Raw genomic sequence first — 20,020 nt, 5'->3', positions numbered from 1 at the left:
CCTGTGGGATCGTGCCTCTTTCTCATCCTCATCCTGATTGGGCCCGTTTGCCCACTTGTGCCTTTTTGAATGGCTGCCAGTCGCTCACTCCTTCTGACCTGTGCTCGGGAGACTTCTGGTCTGTGATGTGGATAAGAAAATAATTTAATTCTTGATCTTAAAGCAGTGATTTGACATTTCTAAAAATGCACATTCTAAACTGCACTTGGCTGCAGATCCATAGTTAATGAGAGTTTTATCATTCTTCCCATTAAACTCTGAGCAAAAAACAAGAATATTTACCAAAATGTTGAACTGTTCTTCTACAATATAAAATGATCAAGACAGGAAGATATTTCAAACACTCACCTGTTGCCACGCTTTGCATTCATTTTTGAATGCTTCTCATTTGTCATCCCAGCAGGGCTGCGCTCCTTGGCTGGGCTGGCAGGGCTGCGCTCCTTGGCTGGGCTGGCAGTGCTGCTGGAGGCGTCCTCCTTCAGGGACATTTGAAGGACCACCTGGTCTCCATGTCCTCCATCGTCAGAGCTTGGATCCTGACAGATGTCCATCAGATCCTTAGATGACTTCACACTGGAAGACAAATGAAACTGCTGAGCCAAACACCTTAATCACCTTATATCTCAGATATTTTTTACCCATGTCTATCAGCACAGACTTACACAGACCATCTAAGCACAAACTTACTAGAGGCTGTTTCTGAATGAACCCTGAAGGTGGCCCATCGTGATGAAAGGATGCTGGAGAATTCTGCTGGGGGTAATTCTTCTGAACTGACTCATCATCAGCATCTGAGTCATTAGGTCAATAAAGCACTGCAGGTCACAGTATTCTGCTTGGACGTCTTCTCCCCCGAGTGGATGAGTCCCCTTTAACAAGATGAGGAAAACCAACATTGTTACATGTCCTCGTGTTTGGATTATGAAAACGTTGTGCTGTTATAAATTCATCCAGGCTGTTGATCACTAACGAGAATTGAAAATATTGACTGAAATGAAGAATTGTTTCATTGAGATAGTTTGCAGTGGATGGCACAGGGGAAAGAAACACAGAATGAAGGAAAGACACCATAATTAGTGAGCTAGTGGAGCCAGCTAATTGGTTGTAAACTACTTTCTTACCATAAATCTGCCTTCCATCCAGCGTCTTGGCCAGAACGCATGAGGTAGGAAGTTTCCTTCATGCTCTGGATCTCTAATTGCAAACGCAACTTGCCTCAGCTGTGGAGAAAACACAACATTGTGAGAGTTAGTTAACTTCAAGTTTACATTGTTGATCATGTACATCAGGTGCACTTCTATTACTGAGACATATGGATGAAGTGTCTCTGATTTGTCTCATTAGTAAAATAGTAGAAATCAGTGAACTTCTACTGGAAACCCTCTCACTATAATAATCAAGTGTGTGGATTTAAAAATACACAAACATCACGGCAGAACTGTACGTGTTTGTTGTGATTTAAGTGCAGATACTGACCAATTCATTCTCATTAGAGCCTGGGAACAGTGGGCTGCCCATAGCCAGCTCAGCAGCAATACAGCCGAGAGACCATACATCGATGGCCCCGCTGAAAGGTTCTCTATACAGAACCTCAGGAGATCTTAGGATAAGAAACACAAACATATTACTGAGGTTTTAAAATGTACTAAACTCCTTGTTACTGTCAATATGTTACTGTCCGTTTCTGAGACATAAACCTGACATGCCAGCGTGCAGGACTTGTCTAATTAATTACAGCAAACACAGCTGTCCCAGGTATACAGATGTGCTGTCAGTTACCTACCTGTACCACAAAGGCTGGATGACATCACCGATCTGTTCCTCAGGATCATCGAAGGCTAAACCAAAGTCAATGACTTTAACTTTGAGTGGCTTCCTGACATGATCCACCAACATGATGTTATCTGGCTTCAAATCGGCATGAATGATCCCTGCGCTGTTCAGAAATTCCAAGGATGTAGCCAGCTGAAATCATGAAAAACATAATAATAATCATGAGCTACAGAGTTATTTCCTCAACAACAACTATAACAGACACATTTTAGCGACCAAGTTTACCCTTCACCCTACAAAGCAGTTAGTGTAAGAGCTTGAGTTTAAAAAACAAACCTGCTGTAGAATGGGGCGGATCTGCTTCAGCTGAAGGTGTTGACCCGGGCTGATCTGCTTGAATTTCTGCAGATCCATATCCAGGTGCTCAAACACATGACAGTAATGTCCCTTGTAGGTGAATGACTCGTCGAATCTGACGATGTTGAACCTCTCTGAGTGGAGCGCCTTCATGGTTTGAAGGGTGACCTCCTCTTGCATGGCGCTGTCAATGTCTTCCATGCGTTTGATCATTTTTAATGCCACCGTTTCATCGGTGGTCACATTCCTGCATTGGATGACCACTCCATAGTAGCCACTGCCCAGGACTTTCTGTGCCTGATACTGTGTAGTGGGGGAGGGGATCAGGTCTCCTACAGTGATTTCTAACTCACTGTTTTCAGACATGGTGACAGAATAGTTCTCCTGTTGATTTTTCAGACTTGTCAGGAGAATAGAAAAGAAGGAAGTTAGACACAAAGCCACGTATGCTCTCACACAAACAGACAGTTCCCATGTATGTAGCAGAAATGTTTACAGCCAGTTCATCAACCTCAGTCGTTTTAATCTTGAAAATCAGCCAATACTAAAAGTACTGCTTCAATCAAAGATTCATTACAGGCCGATAAATATTTCTCTCTTCTATTACTATACTCCTAACACTATATCTACATATTTATTGTTCACGATTCAAAATCATGCCCACATTGTACACTAAGTAAAATATATATAAGATAAAACTACTAATGACACATGAAAATATCTTTTCTCAACGTTTTACTCCCATCAAGCTCAAATTGTAACAACATTGTAATAACATACTTAATCTGCTTAATTCAACAAGTGTCAGCTGGAAAAAATTCAATTTACTTAGGTTTGATCCAGGGAAGCTGATGTCCGTTTCGCCAAAATGATAAAATCTTTATGAACAAAGTGTTAATCTCTGTAATCACGCAAAGATTTTAGCCAAGTGCTCCTCACAACAGGTTAATGTGACTGAAGTGATGAAGCTGTGTGCCTATATACCTCACACACAGCCTATATACCTCTCACACAGCCTATATACCTCACACACGGCTTTGATGTCTAATTCGAATAAAGCCACACAATCCACTTCATGCCTTTGTAGTGATTTATTTTCTTTTATGTGAATTTTCTTTCTTCTTTTCGTCACAATTCTTTTATTTTAATCTTTTTCAACCATCGTGATTTAAACAGTAGATGGCGCTAATGCACCTTGATGTCGGTTGCCACCCGCAAATAGACCACAAGGGTGGGCGAAGTGAAACACTGCTCAGCGAAATGACACATAAACACCTGCTGAAATACAAAAACTGCCTTAATGGTAGTTCTCACTCCTGTATGTTTTTTACTGGAACATATTTTTTAAGCTAATACACCCACACACATACAATCTTATCTCAGAAAATGTCTGTTAATCAATATGTGATTTTGTGTGTGTGTACAAATGTTTAGGTCTTTTCCAGTATAAACATTGACCTTGTCAGGACCAGTAGACCTGACGGGACCAAAGCTCAGTCCTGATGAGGCCAAACTTCATTTCTGTGTTCCTGGTTAAGGTTAAAGATCAGATGTGGATTGTTGTCAGGTTAAGGTAGAAGGATTACGTTAGGCTGTCCATTATGAATGGAAGTCAAGGTAAAGTCTGAAGCATAGCTCTGTGTGTGTGTGCATGTCTATCTAGTTATAATGGCCCATCTTGGTTCAATTCATCATTGTGGGGACATTTTGCCTGGTCCTCACAGTCAATGGGTTGTTTGAGGGTTAAGACTTGATTTTAGAGTTAAAGGTAGATTTGGGCTATAAGTAGATTCAGGTTAGGTATTTAGTTGCAATGGTAAAGGTTAGAGAATGAATCATGTCAATGCGTGTCCTCAGAAGTCTAGAGACGAGCACGTGCTCAAGAAACGTACTAAAATTATTTTAAAAAAGGGATCAGTTTGCCTACTGTCTTTATTTGACCTTGATTTAATGTTGGGTTCATTATGAGTAGCTGTTAGCTTGAAGAGTTTAAGAATCACGCATTTGTTCATGCTGTTGATTTCTTGCCATGTCAATTTTTATAATTGAAAGCTGGAACCTGAAAGTGCACATGAAAATTAAACAGAAAAACAAGGCCCATTCAATAGATGAGCTTAAGGCTTAGGTTGTAACTGATTAAAAACTAAGCACATTCAATATAAAAAAAATAATCTCATTTCCCACACATCAGACAAATTACCCCATAGCCAAATTCTTTTGAGATCAGTAAGAGGCAAAAAAACTTCCTAACGTTATATCAAATACCCCAGATCCACACAAATGTAACGGTTCTTTGAGACATGCCTGACCCCACACTATTTCATGGCTATCAGTTGAGGTTTTGCATAATCCCTACAAACTGACTTAAGTAACCTACTTAAGTTAAAATGAGTCTTGTTTACATTTTTGCAATCACATTGCATTTTATCATTGATTTCTGGCACAATGAAGACTTCCAATCACTGACCAGCTCTGTAGTTGAGTCAATTATACTTTAAAACACAATTTCCATATTTTTCCAAAAACACAACATCAATATTTCATTTTGAGTATTTTATTGCAACAATGTTGAAAACACATTTGCCAAGAGATATTAAATTGTCTGCAGGTCAAACTCCGGTCGCCATAATACCACAGAATCTGAAAAAGAGGCAGCTTTGTTTTAATATCCAGAACAATAAAGTCTATTTGATATCATCACGACTCAGATATTGTACTCTAGCAGGCTTGTACTTACCTTTAGAGTAAAACATCAGGCTGTCTGAGGGCCAGAGGACATTACATCTGCTTTCTGTGGAAAGAAACAAGTCTTTTAAAATAAAACCAGGTATCAAGTAACAAAACATTTGTTTTAGACCACAACCTCAGAGAAATATGGAACGGTAAGGTATAATCAAGAGATATCATTTGGCAGAATCTTGTCATCACAGGTAGTGGTCCATTTAAGCAGATTTTCATGTCAATATTTTCTATCAAACCAACATTGGCACTTTGTCATAGACTTTGAAATACTTACCAAGGTCAGCCCAAGAGATGCAGCCTTTTCCTGGAGAAGAGACAGAAATACCCTTATTACAAGTCAGTGATTGGTCTATTAAGCTTCAAGTTTGCAGGTTACTCAGCAACAATGTTGTCCACATTACAAGTTCAGGTCAGACATTTGTTAAAGACATCACTGAACCAGCAAAAGCCATTTTGCAATTCTCTGAATTCTCACCTCAGTCAACCTCGTCTTGGCCGTTCAGTCGGATCTCAGAGAGCGATCAGAACCTGCAGACGACAGAACAGCATAAGATGAGTATGCACAACATACATGGGGTGAAGCTTTCTATGTTGACCAAATCAGATAGAGCTAATATAACAAGACTCCATGGTTTCAAGTCAGTCGTCATCTAGTCATCACAAGGTCAGACTACAGGGATCATGGGGTTCACTAAAACCAACCAAGTTCCCAACTAATGAACCAGAGCTGCTTGCTCAGACCCAGATGAGGTGGAGTTCAACCAGCAAATGGAGCTGGTGTCAGTTGTAAATGAATTTACTCCAATTCATGCATTTTCCAATTTGACTTATTTCCACTCAACATAAGTTTACAATTATGAATAGGTATCCCAATTAAATCCTGCAGTTCTAGCCTAACTACATCCCTTTTATTTGATATAAAGTGAAAAAAGCCAACTAGCAGTTTCAGTCTTGACAACTACCTGCTGATACCTAAAGGGCATGTTTGTGTCCAGCTCCACTTGTCATCTGGGACTGAGGTTCTACAGTTTTTATTTTCATACTTACATTGTTTGTGTGACATCTTCTGCACCCAACTGCCCAAGATCCCATTAGATCTGTAAAGTAAAAACAGCTTCAATTATGATGATTGCAGAAACTAGCAATTTTATCTCTTGCAACAAGTATCAGATCAGAAACATGACATATTTCCTCAACTGGATCAGCGACCTGATTCACATTCATCACGCCTGAAGATTAGCAACATTTGATTTGAATGTGAGACGTACCAACAAGGCTGGAAGTTTAGTCGGCGGAGAAGTCACATGTCTGAGGAGAACAGAGGGGACGTTAGTATGCATAATAAGCTGTTTGGGCCAGAGGACAATTACAGGTGACACATCAGCTAGGAGCGAAAGACAAATAGATCTTCTTCATTGTTAAATCTGCTGAACTATGGTATCATCATTGTGTCAAACTTCATTTAAGGATAAAACTTCAGTCTCACTCACCATAGCATTCTGTAGCCAGAGAGGTTTCTGAAAATAAACAAGAAATTCAATTAAAACCAAATCCCATTTGAGGAGACATTGGAGGTCATAGAAGCCGACACATCAGATAGGAGCGAAAGACAATAGTTCTTCTTCATTGATTAACTCTGCTGAACTATGGGATCATCATTGTATCAGACCAGTTTCAAAACTAAACCGGTAAAATCTTAAACTCACCAGTAGCTCATAATAGAGCGTTCAGACCAGATGCACAAACACGAGACCATCTGCAAGACAAACACCAGAAGTTGAGAAAACAAAAAAACCTGCAAACATACAAGCTTTTCCTAAACCAGCACTGCATCAGAAAACAGTTCTATTTCACCCTTTATCAGAGAGATTCCCATTGTTTAACAATAATCATCATGAACAGTTTGTTTTGGGGCAAATATGTCAAGATAAAAGTCTAGTTCGTTACCTTATTGAATGTCGTGAACGAAGAGTGAATTCAGTCAGTGTGATCACACCTGCAGAAACAAGACATATACGTGAGCCATGAAAGAATCTCAGGACGTCAGACACGGCCTCATCAGTGCCTCAGATAATAAAACATGGTGGTTGCTGGTATCATCATCGTTTGATCAAGAGTAGCAAATAAATGTCATCAGCAGCACAGGGATCACGTGCAGACCGATGCGTCTCTGGAGGTGTGGTCAGAGTGGAGCCAAGACTGCACTTTGAGTTTTCAGATGTGGCTCTAAAATCAAATACTTGTAAATTAAGAGATTTGAGAGTTATTAAACTGGTTCAGATTTAATGGATCCTGTTAATAAAAGGATGCAAGTTATAAAATACAATTGTCAGACTTAAGACCAACAACTGAGGCCTTGTCTTTGAGCCTGGTGAATTGTTCAATAGCTAAATAAAGATTTGCAAACACCTCAAGAGAAACAGAAGCCATCGCCATTTAGAAAACGTGAGCTTTACCTCATCATCCCCAGCTTCTTCACACCTCTGCATCATACTCCAACCTGCGGATACAAGCGCATGTTGGTATTGTCCACGTGACACCGAGAGCATGGTGCACAGCGGAAACGGAAGTCTCTGTCTAAAGCTGCTCAGAAATCACTTCTGTCCACTACTCTTATAATTGAAATCATCAGCGACTTCCACTTTGGATTAGTAGAGTTTAAAAAGTACAATTACCAGAGATGCATTTGATGAGTCCAAACGCCTGGAAACACCCGTTTGAGCCTGAGGAAAGAAGGGCACGTTAGTTGAAGGGGTCCGGGACGCCATCTTGAGTAACTGGAACTAATCTTTATTTATCACTACTGATTCAAACTCAGTGAGAAGTTTCAGAAACTACTGTCCATCTAACCTAATAGCTTTTACTTACCACGTGCTGTTCACCTTCATTTTGAGTCGACGTCGCTGACGAGTCTGCAAAAAGATGGGAAAACAGATTAAGCACGAAACTGATTGAAATAGATGCAGCCATCTTCTGACTGAAAACATGTCCACACCCTAAAGTCTGGCAGCGCAGGAGCTCTGCAGTGAAAACGGCCTCTTTGTGTCTCAGTGTCCCACGCGGTCAGAAAGTTGGCGTTTCCTCACAGTAGTCAGATGTCCCTACCAACATTTGTTTCATCACACTGCGATGAGACGAGGCCGAGCCGAGCTGAGCTGATTTCAACCCGCGCTAAGCAACACGTGGCCGAGGCCTGCTGCTGCTAACCAGGCTAACTGTGCTAGCATCAGCGCCTCACAGGTCAAACCCGCCAGTGCACAGAGCGCGGGCTCAGCAGAGGAAGTTACATGAATACACATCAGAGTGGAGACATTAAAAGCTAAAAGACAAAGTGACGACACACAGCACAGAGACACGTGGTGGAGGAGACATACCTGTTGCACAGAGAGAGAGCCGGAGAATGAGACTGAGCTGCTTTTGCCCTTTTCTCAAACATAGAAAACAGCCCTTAACTACCAGCCCTCACGGATTTACTGAAATGAAATGCGCATATTCGGCAGGAAGGCAACTCGACTGACTGGTTCTGTTTTTGAGAGTAGATCTCAAACAGCCTGGTTCCGGAAGTAAAAGTCCCATTCTGATTATATAGTGTTGTACGGTGGCCGAGAGAGCTCAACACACTGCAAATTAACAAAACACATGCAAAAAAAACAACTTCATCAATTTGACGACACGTGGGCTGCAAAATAAAGTCCCAAAGCACGCAAATACAGAAAAGCGCCACAAATAACGAAAACGACACCGGAAATGTTTCCTGGGGACCCAAAAAAGTGATGAACCTGCCTGTAGTTCGGTGCTGTGTGAAGTTATTGAAGTGTGCTACTCGTCAGTGGTGATGGAACTTCACAAAGAATCACAAACATTATTTGATAACAACTAGAAGTAGGGCTACGTTGTAGCACTAACGGGCCCGAGCACAGGCAGTTTGAAGCCTGTTGCGGTTGGTGGAGAGAGCGATCATTGAACAAGTGCACGTCTCCACGTTGCATGCGTTTTGCGCACTGCGCCAAGGACAAACGCTTCACTTCCTGCGTCCGTCACGTGATGTCGATCCTTGCCTGCTAATTGCTCATTACGGTCCACGCTATCAAATAGCACATCCCACTGTGAAAATTTGATGTAAATCGAATGATAGTTGTAAAACAAAGCTTACTTCCTGTTGCCAGTAGGTGGTGCCATCACTATTATTACATACATACGAATATATCTGTTGAAGAAGGGGCTCTGATGTAGCGTGAGCAATTTTGTGTCAATTGGACAATGTTACAACAACTTAATTATCACACTGATCAGTAGGTGGCGCTATGACCCTGCACTAATATTAATATATGGAGCTGTGCAGGTCTGGATTGTGATTATAGGTCAGCATTTGGGGTCCGGTAGGATAATGCAGAGTGGATTCACAAAGTACTTCCTGTTTCATGGTGAATCAGTAGGTGGCGCTATGACACTGAGGAGATATTGACACATAGAGCTGTCCAGGCTTGATCTCTGATCATGAGACAGAAGTTTGGCAGTGATAGGACAATGCACACTGTAGTTATGACAACATCGTCTCCTTTGGCGAAGGATGATCCTTCGCCGCACCTCAATGTTTACACGGTTTGAGGAAATGTCACGATTCTGACCATGGTCCATTGACTTCTCTCAGCTCATTTGAGCTGTATATTGTAAAGCAGCCAGGAGCAGTGCATCAAAGTGTGAAACGTGTCACTTCCTGTTGCCAGCAGGTGGCGCTGTGATTTTAAGTCATGATTTATGTGTAGATGTCATCAGGCCAGGACTCTTGTCTTACTTGTCTAGTTTGGACTCAATTGGACCAAATATATCTGAGCTACAGAACCTTGTGTTTTAATGGCGTGTAATCAAACTTTGAGGCAACGCCACGGTCACACCATGTGACGAAAAATCGATCTTTGAGTTAGTTTTTATCTCCATCTTGTTTAGATGACATCTCAATTTGAAGTTGATCTGATGAAAGCCCTGGGACAAGTACTTCGAAGTAAAAATGTGGAAAATGGCCACTAAAGTCAAAATGGCGGGCTTCCTGTTTGGTCTAGCATATCTATCCAAGAGACTTATTTGTTTGTTATGAAAAGACACATGTCCCCATCGATTTTTGTACATGTCGGCCAATCGTGGTGCCGGGGCTGCCCTTTAGGGGGCGCTAGTCAGTTATTTTGCCACGCCCATTCCTTAAGGTGGCGCAAGGTTTTGGTCATCGATTAAAAAGAGCAGATAAAACACAAATTAATATCTTGACAGTCCAGTTCGGTCTCCTTATTCAAGATTCAAGATTCAAGATTCAAGATTCAAGAGTTTATTGTCATATGCACAACGATAACATTAAGCAGTCGCTTGCAATGAAATGCTTGGGTCACAGGCTCTCTTATAACAATTCTCAATCAAAATTTAAAATAAAATATACATATCTAAAATATATATATACACCTAAAGAAAAAAAGAAAAACAATAGTGCAAGTGTGTGCAATAGTGCAAATATGCAATAGTGCAAATATGCTAAGGTGCAGAGTTATGACAGATTGGAGGAGTTAAAAAGTCTCATGGCCTGGGGGATGAAACTGTCTCTGAGCCTGGTGGTGCGGGCCCGGATGCTGCGGTACCGTCGGCCAGACGGCAGCAGGCAGAACAGTTTATGGCTGGGGTGATAGGGATCTTTAATGATCCGGTTGGCCTTCTTCCTACTGCTCATGTTTGTCTTCTTTGTCGAGGGGTTCCCATCCCTGTGGGATCGTGCCTCTTTCTCATCCTCATCCTGATTGGGCCCGTTTGCCCACTCGTGCCTTTTTGAATGGCTGCCAGTCGCTCACTCCTTCTGACCTGTGCTCGGGAGACTTCTGGTCTGTGATGTGGATAAGAAAATAATTGAATTCTTGATCTTAAAGCAGTGATTTGACATTTCTAAAAATGCACATTCTAAACTGCACTTGGCTGCAGATCCATAGTTAATGAGAGTTTTATCATTCTTCCCATTAAACTCTGAGCAAAAAACAAGAATATTTACCAAAATGTTGAACTGTTCTTCTACAATATAAAATGATCAAGACAGGAAGATATTTCAAACACTCACCTGTTGCCACGCTTTGCATTCATTTTTGAATGCTTCTCATTTGTCATCCCAGCAGGGCTGCGCTCCTTGGCTGGGCTGGCAGGGCTGCGCTCCTTGGCTGGGCTGGCAGTGCTGCTGGAGGCGTCCTCCTTCAGGGACATTTGAAGGACCACCTGGTCTCCATGTCCTCCATCGTCAGAGCTTGGATCCTGACAGATGTCCATCAGATCCTTAGATGACTTCACACTGGAAGACAAATGAAACTGCTGAGCCAAACACCTTAATCACCTTATATCTCAGATATTTTTTACCCATGTCTATCAGCACAGACTTACACAGACCATCTAAGCACAAACTTACTAGAGGCTGTTTCTGAATGAACCCTGAAGGTGGCCCATCGTGATGAAAGGATGCTGGAGAATTCTGCTGGGGGTAATTCTTCTGAACTGACTCATCATCAGCATCTGAGTCATTAGGTCCATAAAGCACTGCAGGTCACAGTATTCTGCTTGGACGTCTTCTCCCCCGAGCGGATGAGTCCCCTTTAACAAGATGAGGAAAACCAACATTGTTACATGTCCTCGTGTTTGGATTATGAAAACGTTGTGCTGTTATAAATTCATCCAGGCTGTTGATCACAAACGAGAATTGAAACTATTGACTGAAATGAAGAATTGTTTCATTGTGATAGTTTGCAGTGGATGGCACAGGGGAAAGAAACACAGAATGAAGGAAAGACACCATAATTAGTGAGCTAGTGGAGCCAGCTAATTGGTTGTAAACTACTTTCTTACCATAAATCTGCCTTCCATCCAGCGTCTTGGCCAGAACGCATGAGGTAGGAAGTTTCCTTCATGCTCTGGATCTCTAATTGCAAACGCAACTTGCCTCAGCTGTGGAGAAAACACAACATTGTGAGAGTTAGTTAACTTCAAGTTTACATTGTTGATCATGTACATCAGGTGCACTTCTATTACTGAGACATATGGATGAAGTGTCTCTGATTTGTCTCATTAGTAAAATAGTAGAAATCAGTGAACTTCTACTGGAAACCCTCTCACTATAATAATCAAGTGTGTGGATTTAAAAATACACAAACATCACGGCAGAACTGTACGTGTTTGTTGTGATTTAAGTGCAGATACTGACCAATTCATTCTCATTAGAGCCTGGGAACAGTGGGCTGCCCATAAACAGCTCAGCAGCAATACAGCCGAGAGACCATACATCGATGGCCCCGCTGAAAGGTTCTCTATACAGAACCTCAGGAGATCTTAGGATAAGAAACACAAACATATTACTGAGGTTTTAAAATGTACTAAACTCCTTGTTACTGTCAATATGTTACTGTCCGTTTCTGAGACATAAACCTGACATGCCAGCGTACAGGACTTGTCTAATTAATTACAGCAAACACAGCTGTCCCAGGTATACAGATGTGCTGTCAGTTACCTACCTGTACCCCACAGGCTGGATGACATCACCGATCTGTTCCTCAGGATCATCGAAGGCTAAACCAAAGTCAATGACTTTAACTTTGAGTGGCTTCCTGACATGATCCACCAACATGATGTTATCTGGCTTCAAATCGGCATGAATGATCCCTGCGCTGTTCAGAAATTCCAAGGATGTAGCCAGCTGAAATCATGAAAAACATAATAATAATCATGAGCTACAGAGTTATTTCCTCAACAACAACTATAACAGACACATTTTAGCGACCAAGTTTACCCTTCACCCTACAAAGCAGTTAGTGTAAGAGCTTGAGTTTAAAAAACAAACCTGCTGTAGAATGGGGCGGATCTGCTTCAGCTGAAGGTGTTGACCCGGGCTGATCTGCTTGAATTTCTGCAGATCCATATCCAGGTGCTCAAACACATGGCAGTAATGTCCCTTGTAGGTGAATGACTCGTCGAATCTGACGATGTTGAACCTCTCTGAGTGGAGCGCCTTCATGGTTTGAAGGGTGACCTCCTCTTGCATGGCGCTGTCAATGTCTTCCATGCGTTTGATCATTTTTAATGCCACCGTTTCATCGGTGGTCACATTCCTGCATTGGATGACCACTCCATAGTAGCCACTGCCCAGGACTTTCTGTGCCTGATACTGTGTAGTGGGGGAGGGGATCAGGTCTCCTACAGTGATTTCTAACTCACTGTTTTCAGACATGGTGACAGAATAGTTCTCCTGTTGATTTTTCAGACTTGTCAGGAGAATAGAAAAGAAGGAAGTTAGACACAAAGCCACGTATGCTCTCACACAAACAGACAGTTCCCATGTATGTAGCAGAAATGTTTACAGCCAGTTCATCAACCTCAGTCATTTTAATCTTGAAAATCAGCCAATACTAAAAGTACTGCTTCAATCAAAGATTCATTACAGGCCGATAAATATTTCTCTCTTCTATTACTATACTCCTAACACTATATCTACATATTTATTGTTCACGATTCAAAATCATGCCCACATTGTACACTAAGTAAAATATATATAAGATAAAACTACTAATGACACATGAAAATATCTTTTCTCAACGTTTTACTCCCATCAAGCTCAAATTGTAACAACATTGTAATAACATACTTAATCTGCTTAATTCAACAAGTGTCAGCTGGAAAAAATTCAATTTACTTAGGTTTGATCCAGGGAAGCTGATGTCCATTTCGCCAAAATGATAAAATCTTTATGAACAAAGTGTTAATCTCTGTAATCACGCAAAGATTTTAGCCAAGTGCTCCTCACAAAAGGTTAATGTGACTGAAGTGATGAAGCTGTGTGCCTGTATACCTCTCACACAGCCTATATACCTCACACACGGCCTATATACCTCACACACGGCTTTGATGTCTAATTCGAATAAAGCCACACAATCAACTTCATGCCTTTGTAGTGATTTATTTTCTTTTATGTGAATTTTCTTTCTTCTTTTCGTCACAATTCTTTTATTTTAATCTTTTTCAACCATCGTGATTTAAACAGTAGATGGCGCTAATGCACCTTGATGTCGGTTGCCACCCGCAAATAGACCACAAGGGTGGGCGAAGTGAAACACTGCTCAGCGAAATGACACATAAACACCTGCTGAAATACAAAAACTGCCTTAATGGTAGTTCTCACTCCTGTATGTTTTTTACTGGAACATATTTTTTAAGCTAATACACCCACACACATACAATCTTATCTCAGAAAATGTCTGTTAATCAATATGTGATTTTGTGTGTGTACAAATGTTTAGGTCTTTTCCAGTATAAACATTGACCTTGTCAGGACCAGTAGACCTGACGGGACCAAAGCTCAGTCCTGATGAGGCCAAACTTCATTTCTGTGTTCCTGGTTAAGGTTAAAGATCAGATGTGGATTGTTGTCAGGTTAAGGTAGAAGGATTACGTTAGGCTGTCCATTATGAATGGAAGTCAAGGTAAAGTCTGAAGCATAGCTCTGTGTGTGTGTGTGTGTGTGTGTGCGCATGTCTATCTAGTTATAATGGCCCATCTTGGTTCAATTCATCATTGTGGGGACATTTTGCCTGGTCCTCACAGTCAATGGGTTGTTTGAGGGTTAAGACTTGATTTTAGAGTTAAAGGTAGATTTGGGCTATAAGTAGATTCAGGTTAGGTATTTAGTTGCAATGGTAAAGGTTAGAGAATGAATCATGTCAATGCGTGTCCTCAGAAGTCTAGAGACGAGCACGTGCTCAAGAAACGTACTAAAATTATTTTAAAAAAGGGATCAGTTTGCCTACTGTCTTTATTTGACCTTGATTTAATGTTGGGTTCATTATGAGTAGCTGTTAGCTTGAAGAGTTTAAGAACGACGCATTTGTTCATGCTGTTGATTTCTTGCCATGTCAATTTTTATAATTGAAAGCTGGAACCTGAAAGTGCACATGAAAATTAAACAGAAAAACAAGGCCCATTCAATAGATGAGCTTAAGGCTTAGGTTGTAACTGATTTAAAAACTAAGCACATTCAATATAAAAAAAATAATCTCATTTCCCACACATCAGACAAATTACCCCATAGCCAAATTCTTTTGAGATCAGTAAGAGGCAAAAAAAACGTCCTAATGTTATATCAAATACCCCAGATCCACACAAATGTAACGGGTTCTTTGAGACATGCCTGACCCCACACTATTTCATGGCTATCAGTTGAGGTTTTGCATAATCCCTACAAACTGACTTAAGTAACCTACTTAAGTTAAAATGAGTCTTGTTTACATTTTTGCAATCACATTGCATTTTATCATTGATTTCTGGCACAATGAAGACTTCCAATCACTGACCAGCTCTGTAGTTGAGTCAATTATACTTTAAAACACAATTTCCATATTTTTCCAAAAAAACTACATCAATATTTCATTTTGAGTATTTTATTGCAACAATGTTGAAAACACATTTGCCAAGAGATATTAAATTGTCTGCAGGTCAAACTCCGGTCGCCATAATACCACAGAATCTGAAAAAGAGGCAGCTTTGTTTTAATATGCAGAACAATAAAGTCTATTTGATATCATCACGACTCAGATATTGTACTCTAGCAGGCTTGTACTTACCTTTAGAGTAAAACATCAGGCTGTCTGAGGGCCAGAGGACATTACATCTGCTTTCTGTGGAAAGAAACAAGTCTTTTAAAATAAAACCAGGTATCAAGTAACAAAACATTTGTTTTAGACCACAACCTCAGAGAAATATGGAACGGTAAGGTATAATCAAGAGATATCATTTGGCAGAATCTTGTCATCACAGGTAGTGGTCCATTTAAGCAGATTTTCATGTCAATATTTTCTATCAAACCAACATTGGCACTTTGTCATAGACTTTGAAATACTTACCAAGGTCAGCCCAAGAGATGCAGCCTTTTCCTGGAGAAGAGACAGAAATACCCTTATTACAAGTCAGTGATTGGTCTATTAAGCTTCAAGTTTGCAGGTTACTCAGCAACAATGTTGTCCACATTACAAGTTCAGGTCAGACATTTGTTAAAGACATCACTGAACCAGCAAAAGCCATTTTGCAATTCTCTGAATTCTCACCTCAGTCAACCTCGTCTTGGCCGTTCAGTCGGATCTCAGAGAGCGATCAGAACCTGCAGACGACAGAACAGCATAAGATGAGTATGCACAACATACATGGGGTGAAGCTTTCTATGTTGACCAAATCAGATAGAGCTAATATAACAAGACTCCATGGTTTCAAGTCAGTCGTCATCTAGTCATCACAAGGTCAGACTACAGGGATCATGAGGTTCACTAAAACCAACCAAGTTCCCAACTAATGAACCAGAGCTGCTTGCTCAGACCCAGATGAGGTGGAGTTCAACCAGCAAATGGAGCTGGTGTCAGTTGTAAATGAATTTACTCCAATTCATGCATTTTCCAATTTGACTTTTATTTCCACTCAACATAAGTTTACAATTATGAATAGGTATCCCAATTAAATCCTGCAGTTCTACCCTAACTACATACCTTTTATTTGATATAAAGTGAAAAAAGCCAACTAGCAGTTTCAGTCTTGACAACTACCTGCTGATAGCTAAAGGGCATGTTTGTGTCCAGCTCCACTTGTCATCTGGGACTGAGGTTCTACAGTTTTTTATTTTCATACTCACATTGTTTGTGTGACATCTTCTGCACCCAACTGCCCAAGATCCCATTAGATTTGTAAAGTAAAAACAGCTTCAATTATGATGATTGCAGAAACTAGCAATTTTATCTCTTGCAACAAGTATCAGATCAGAAACATGACATATTTCCTCAACTGGATCAGCGACCTGATTCACATTCATCACGCCTGAAGATTAGCAACATTTGATTTGAATGTGAGACGTACCAACAAGGCTGGAAGTTTAGTCGGCGGAGAAGTCACATGTCTGAGGAGAACAGAGGGGACGTTAGTATGCATAATAAGCTGTTTGGGCCAGAGGACAATTACAGGTGACACATCAGCTAGGAGCGAAAGACAAATAGATCTTCTTCATTGTTAAATCTGCTGAACTATGGTATCATCATTGTGTCAAACTTCATTTAAGGATAAAACTTCAGTCTCACTCACCATAGCATTCTGTAGCCAGAGAGGTTTCTGAAAATAAACAAGAAATTCAATTAAAACCAAATCCCATTTGATGAGACATTGGAGGTCATAGAAGCCGACACATCAGATAGGAGCGAAAGACAATAGTTCTTCTTCATTGATTAACTCTGCTGAACTATGGGATCATCATTGTATCAGACCAGTTTCAAAACTAAACCGGTAAAATCTTAAACTCACCAGTAGCTCATACTAGAGCGTTCAGACCAGATGCACAAACACAAGACCATCTGCAAGACAAACACCAGAAGTTGAGAAAACAAAAAAACCTGCAAACATACAAGCTTTTCCTAAACCAGCACTGCATCAGAAAACAGTTCTATTTCACCCTTTATCAGAGAGATTCCCATTGTTTAACAATAATCATCATGAACAGTTTGTTTTGGGGCAAATATGTCAAGATAAAAGTCTAGTTCGTTACCTTATTGAATGTCGTGAACAAAGAGTGAATTCAGTCAGTGTGATCACACCTGCAGAAACAAGACATATACGTGAGCCATGAAAGAATCTCAGGACGTCAGACACGGCCTCATCAGTGCCTCAGATAATAAAACATGGTGGTTGCTGGTATCATCATCGTTTGATCAAGAGTAGCAAATAAATGTCATCAGCAGCACAGGGATCACGTGCAGACCGATGCTTCTCTGGAGGTGTGGTCAGAGTGGAGCCAAGACTGCACTTTGAGTTTTCAGATGTGGCTCTAAAATCAAATACTTGTAAATTAACAGATTTAAGAGTTATTAAACTGGTTCAGATTTAATGGATCCTGTTAATAAAAGGATGCAAGTTATAAAATACAATTGTCAGACTTAAGACCAACAACTGAGGCCTCGTCTTTGAGCCTGGTGAAATGTTCAATAGCTAAATAAAGATTTGCAAACACCTCAAGAGAAACAGAAGCCATCGACATTTAGAAAACGTGAGCTTTACCTCATCATCCCCAGCTTCTTCACACCTCTGCATCATACTTCAACCTGCGGATACAAGCGCATGTTGGTATTGTCCACGTAACACCGAGAGCATGGTGCACAGCGGAAACGGAAGTCTCCGTCTAAAGCTGCTCAGAAATCACTTCTGTCCACTACTCTTATAATTGAAATCATCAGCGACTTCCACTTTGGATTAGTAGAGTTTAAAATGTACAATTACCAGGGATGCATTTGATGAGTCCAAACGCCTGGAAACACCCGTTTGAGCCTGAGGAAAGAAGGGCACGTTAGTTGAAGGGGTCCGGGACGCCATCTTGAGTAACTGGAACTAATCTTTATTTATCACTACTGATTCAAACTCAGTGAGAAGTTTCAGAAACTACTGTCCATCTAACCTAATAGCTTTTACTCACCACGTGCTGTTCACCTTCATTTTGAGTCGACGTCGCTGACGAGTCTGCAAAAAGATGGGAAAACAGATTAAGCACGAAACTGATTGAAATAGATGCAGCCATCTTCTGACTGAAAACATGTCCACACCCTAAAGTCTGGCAGCGCAGGAGCTCTGCAGTGAAAACGGCCTCTTTGTGTCTCAGTGTCCCACACGGTCAGAAAGTTGGCGTTTCCTCACAGTAGTCAGATGTCCCTACCAACATTTGTTTCATCACACTGCGATGAGACGAGGCCGAGCCGAGCTGAGCTGAGCTCAACCCGCGCTAAGCAACACGTGGTCGAGGCCTGCTGCTGCTAACCAGGCTAACTGTGCTAGCATCAGCGCCTCACAGGTCAAACCCGTCAGTGCACAGAGCGCGGGCTCAGCAGAGGAAGTTACATGAATACACATCAGAGTGGAGACATTAAAAGCTAAAAGACAAAGTGACGACACGCAGCACAGAGACACGTGGTGGAGGAGACATACCTGTTGCACAGAGAGAGAGCCGGAGAATGAGACTGAGCTGCTTTTGCCCTTTTCTCAAACATAGAAAACAGCCCTTAACTACCCGCCCCCACGGATTTACTGAAATGAAATGCGCATATTCGGCAGGAAGGCAACTCGACTGACTGGTTCTGTTTTTGAGAGTAGATCTCAAACAGCCTGGTTCCGGAAGTAAAAGTCCCATTCTGATTATATAGTGTTGTACGGTGGCCGAGAGAGCTCAACACACTGCAAATTAACAAAACACATGCAAAAAAAACAACTTCATCAATTTGACGACACGTGGGCTGCAAAATAAAGTCCCAAAGCACGCAAATACAGAAAAGCGCCACAAATAATGAAAACGACACCGGAAATGTTTCCTGGGGACCCAAAAAAGTGATGAACCTGCCTGTAGTTCGGTGCTGTGTGAAGTTATTGAAGTGTGCTACTCGTCAGTGGTGATGGAACTTCACAAAGAATCACAAACATTATTTGATAACAACTAGAAGTAGGGCTACGTTGTAGCACTAACGGGCCCGAGCACAGGCAGTTTGAAGCCTGTTGCAGTTGGTGGAGAGAGCGATCATTGAACAAGTGCACGTCTCTGCGTTGCATGCGTTTTGCGCACTGCGCCAAGGACAAACGCTTCACTTCCTGCGTCCGTCACGTGATGTCGATCCTTGCCTGCTAATTGCTCATTACGGTCCACGCTATCAAATAGCACATCCCACTGTGAACATTTTATGTAAATTGAATGATAGTTGTAAAACAAAGCTTACTTCCTGTTGCCATTAGGTGGCGCCATCACTATTATTACATACATACTAATATATCTGTTGAAGAAGGGGCTCTGATGTAGCATGAGCAATTTTGTGTCAATTGGACAATGTTACAACAACTTAATTATCACACTGATCAGTAGGTGGCGCTATGACCCTGAACTAATATTAATATATGGAGCTGTGCAGGTCTGGATTGTGATTATAGGTCAGCATTTGGGGTCCGGTAGGATAATGCAGAGTGGATTCACAAAGTACTTCCTGTTTCATGGTGAATCAGTAGGTGGCGCTATGACACTGAGGAGATATTGACACATAGAGCTGTTCAGGCTTGATCTCTGATCATGAGACAGAAGTTTGGC

General features: G+C 41.2%; 2 long non-coding RNA genes and 16 other non-coding genes across 19 annotated transcripts; all 18 read right to left on the bottom strand.

Moving 5' to 3' along the window:
* Window positions 1-4,682: 4,682 nt before the first annotated feature.
* On the bottom strand, window positions 4,683-18,546 carry LOC117754125. Of its 2 annotated transcripts, XR_004612358.1 has the most exons (12): window positions 18,501-18,546; window positions 18,374-18,417; window positions 18,181-18,228; window positions 7,329-7,372; window positions 6,820-6,868; window positions 6,579-6,628; window positions 6,363-6,389; window positions 5,920-6,180; window positions 5,348-5,400; window positions 5,147-5,176; window positions 4,868-4,921; window positions 4,683-4,770 (listed from the first exon to the last, which is right to left on the bottom strand). It is a non-coding gene; the product is annotated as an uncharacterized LOC117754125 (long non-coding RNA). The 2 variants fall into 2 exon arrangements; XR_004612357.1 differs by lacking the exons at window positions 5,348-5,400; window positions 5,920-6,180; window positions 6,363-6,389; ... (4 more) ...; window positions 18,374-18,417; window positions 18,501-18,546 and having other exon boundaries at window positions 5,147-5,341.
* On the bottom strand, window positions 4,991-5,063 carry LOC117754319. The gene has a single exon (XR_004612382.1). It is a non-coding gene; the product is annotated as a small nucleolar RNA SNORD47 (small nucleolar RNA).
* On the bottom strand, window positions 5,245-5,311 carry LOC117754339. The gene has a single exon (XR_004612401.1). It is a non-coding gene; the product is annotated as a small nucleolar RNA SNORD78 (small nucleolar RNA).
* LOC117754325 lies at window positions 6,245-6,327 on the bottom strand. The gene has a single exon (XR_004612388.1). It is a non-coding gene; the product is annotated as a small nucleolar RNA snR60/Z15/Z230/Z193/J17 (small nucleolar RNA).
* Window positions 6,457-6,539, bottom strand: LOC117754328. Its single transcript, XR_004612391.1, has one exon. It is a non-coding gene; the product is annotated as a small nucleolar RNA snR60/Z15/Z230/Z193/J17 (small nucleolar RNA).
* Window positions 6,698-6,776, bottom strand: LOC117754316. The gene has a single exon (XR_004612379.1). It is a non-coding gene; the product is annotated as a small nucleolar RNA SNORD79 (small nucleolar RNA).
* LOC117754336 lies at window positions 6,935-7,014 on the bottom strand. Its single transcript, XR_004612398.1, has one exon. It is a non-coding gene; the product is annotated as a small nucleolar RNA SNORD24 (small nucleolar RNA).
* Window positions 7,441-7,509, bottom strand: LOC117754340. The gene has a single exon (XR_004612402.1). It is a non-coding gene; the product is annotated as a small nucleolar RNA SNORD75 (small nucleolar RNA).
* Window positions 7,927-8,006, bottom strand: LOC117754323. Its single transcript, XR_004612386.1, has one exon. It is a non-coding gene; the product is annotated as a small nucleolar RNA SNORD74 (small nucleolar RNA).
* On the bottom strand, window positions 15,313-15,971 carry LOC117754126. Its single transcript, XR_004612359.1, has 3 exons — window positions 15,777-15,971; window positions 15,498-15,551; window positions 15,313-15,400 (listed from the first exon to the last, which is right to left on the bottom strand). It is a non-coding gene; the product is annotated as an uncharacterized LOC117754126 (long non-coding RNA).
* Window positions 15,621-15,693, bottom strand: LOC117754318. Its single transcript, XR_004612381.1, has one exon. It is a non-coding gene; the product is annotated as a small nucleolar RNA SNORD47 (small nucleolar RNA).
* LOC117754338 lies at window positions 15,875-15,941 on the bottom strand. The gene has a single exon (XR_004612400.1). It is a non-coding gene; the product is annotated as a small nucleolar RNA SNORD78 (small nucleolar RNA).
* On the bottom strand, window positions 16,878-16,960 carry LOC117754324. Its single transcript, XR_004612387.1, has one exon. It is a non-coding gene; the product is annotated as a small nucleolar RNA snR60/Z15/Z230/Z193/J17 (small nucleolar RNA).
* On the bottom strand, window positions 17,090-17,172 carry LOC117754327. The gene has a single exon (XR_004612390.1). It is a non-coding gene; the product is annotated as a small nucleolar RNA snR60/Z15/Z230/Z193/J17 (small nucleolar RNA).
* Window positions 17,331-17,409, bottom strand: LOC117754346. The gene has a single exon (XR_004612408.1). It is a non-coding gene; the product is annotated as a small nucleolar RNA SNORD79 (small nucleolar RNA).
* On the bottom strand, window positions 17,568-17,647 carry LOC117754326. The gene has a single exon (XR_004612389.1). It is a non-coding gene; the product is annotated as a small nucleolar RNA SNORD24 (small nucleolar RNA).
* LOC117754341 lies at window positions 18,074-18,142 on the bottom strand. Its single transcript, XR_004612403.1, has one exon. It is a non-coding gene; the product is annotated as a small nucleolar RNA SNORD75 (small nucleolar RNA).
* A 13-nt stretch (window positions 18,547-18,559) lies between the features above and the next one.
* Window positions 18,560-18,639, bottom strand: LOC117754321. Its single transcript, XR_004612384.1, has one exon. It is a non-coding gene; the product is annotated as a small nucleolar RNA SNORD74 (small nucleolar RNA).
* Between the last annotated feature and the right edge of the window lie 1,381 nt (window positions 18,640-20,020).

Source organism: Hippoglossus hippoglossus, chromosome 20 (assembly GCF_009819705.1).
Source record: "Hippoglossus hippoglossus isolate fHipHip1 chromosome 20, fHipHip1.pri, whole genome shotgun sequence".
NCBI lineage: Eukaryota > Metazoa > Chordata > Actinopteri > Pleuronectiformes > Pleuronectidae > Hippoglossus > Hippoglossus hippoglossus.
Note: the sequence above shows the minus strand (reverse complement) of the source record. Positions and strands in the feature narration are given on the sequence as shown.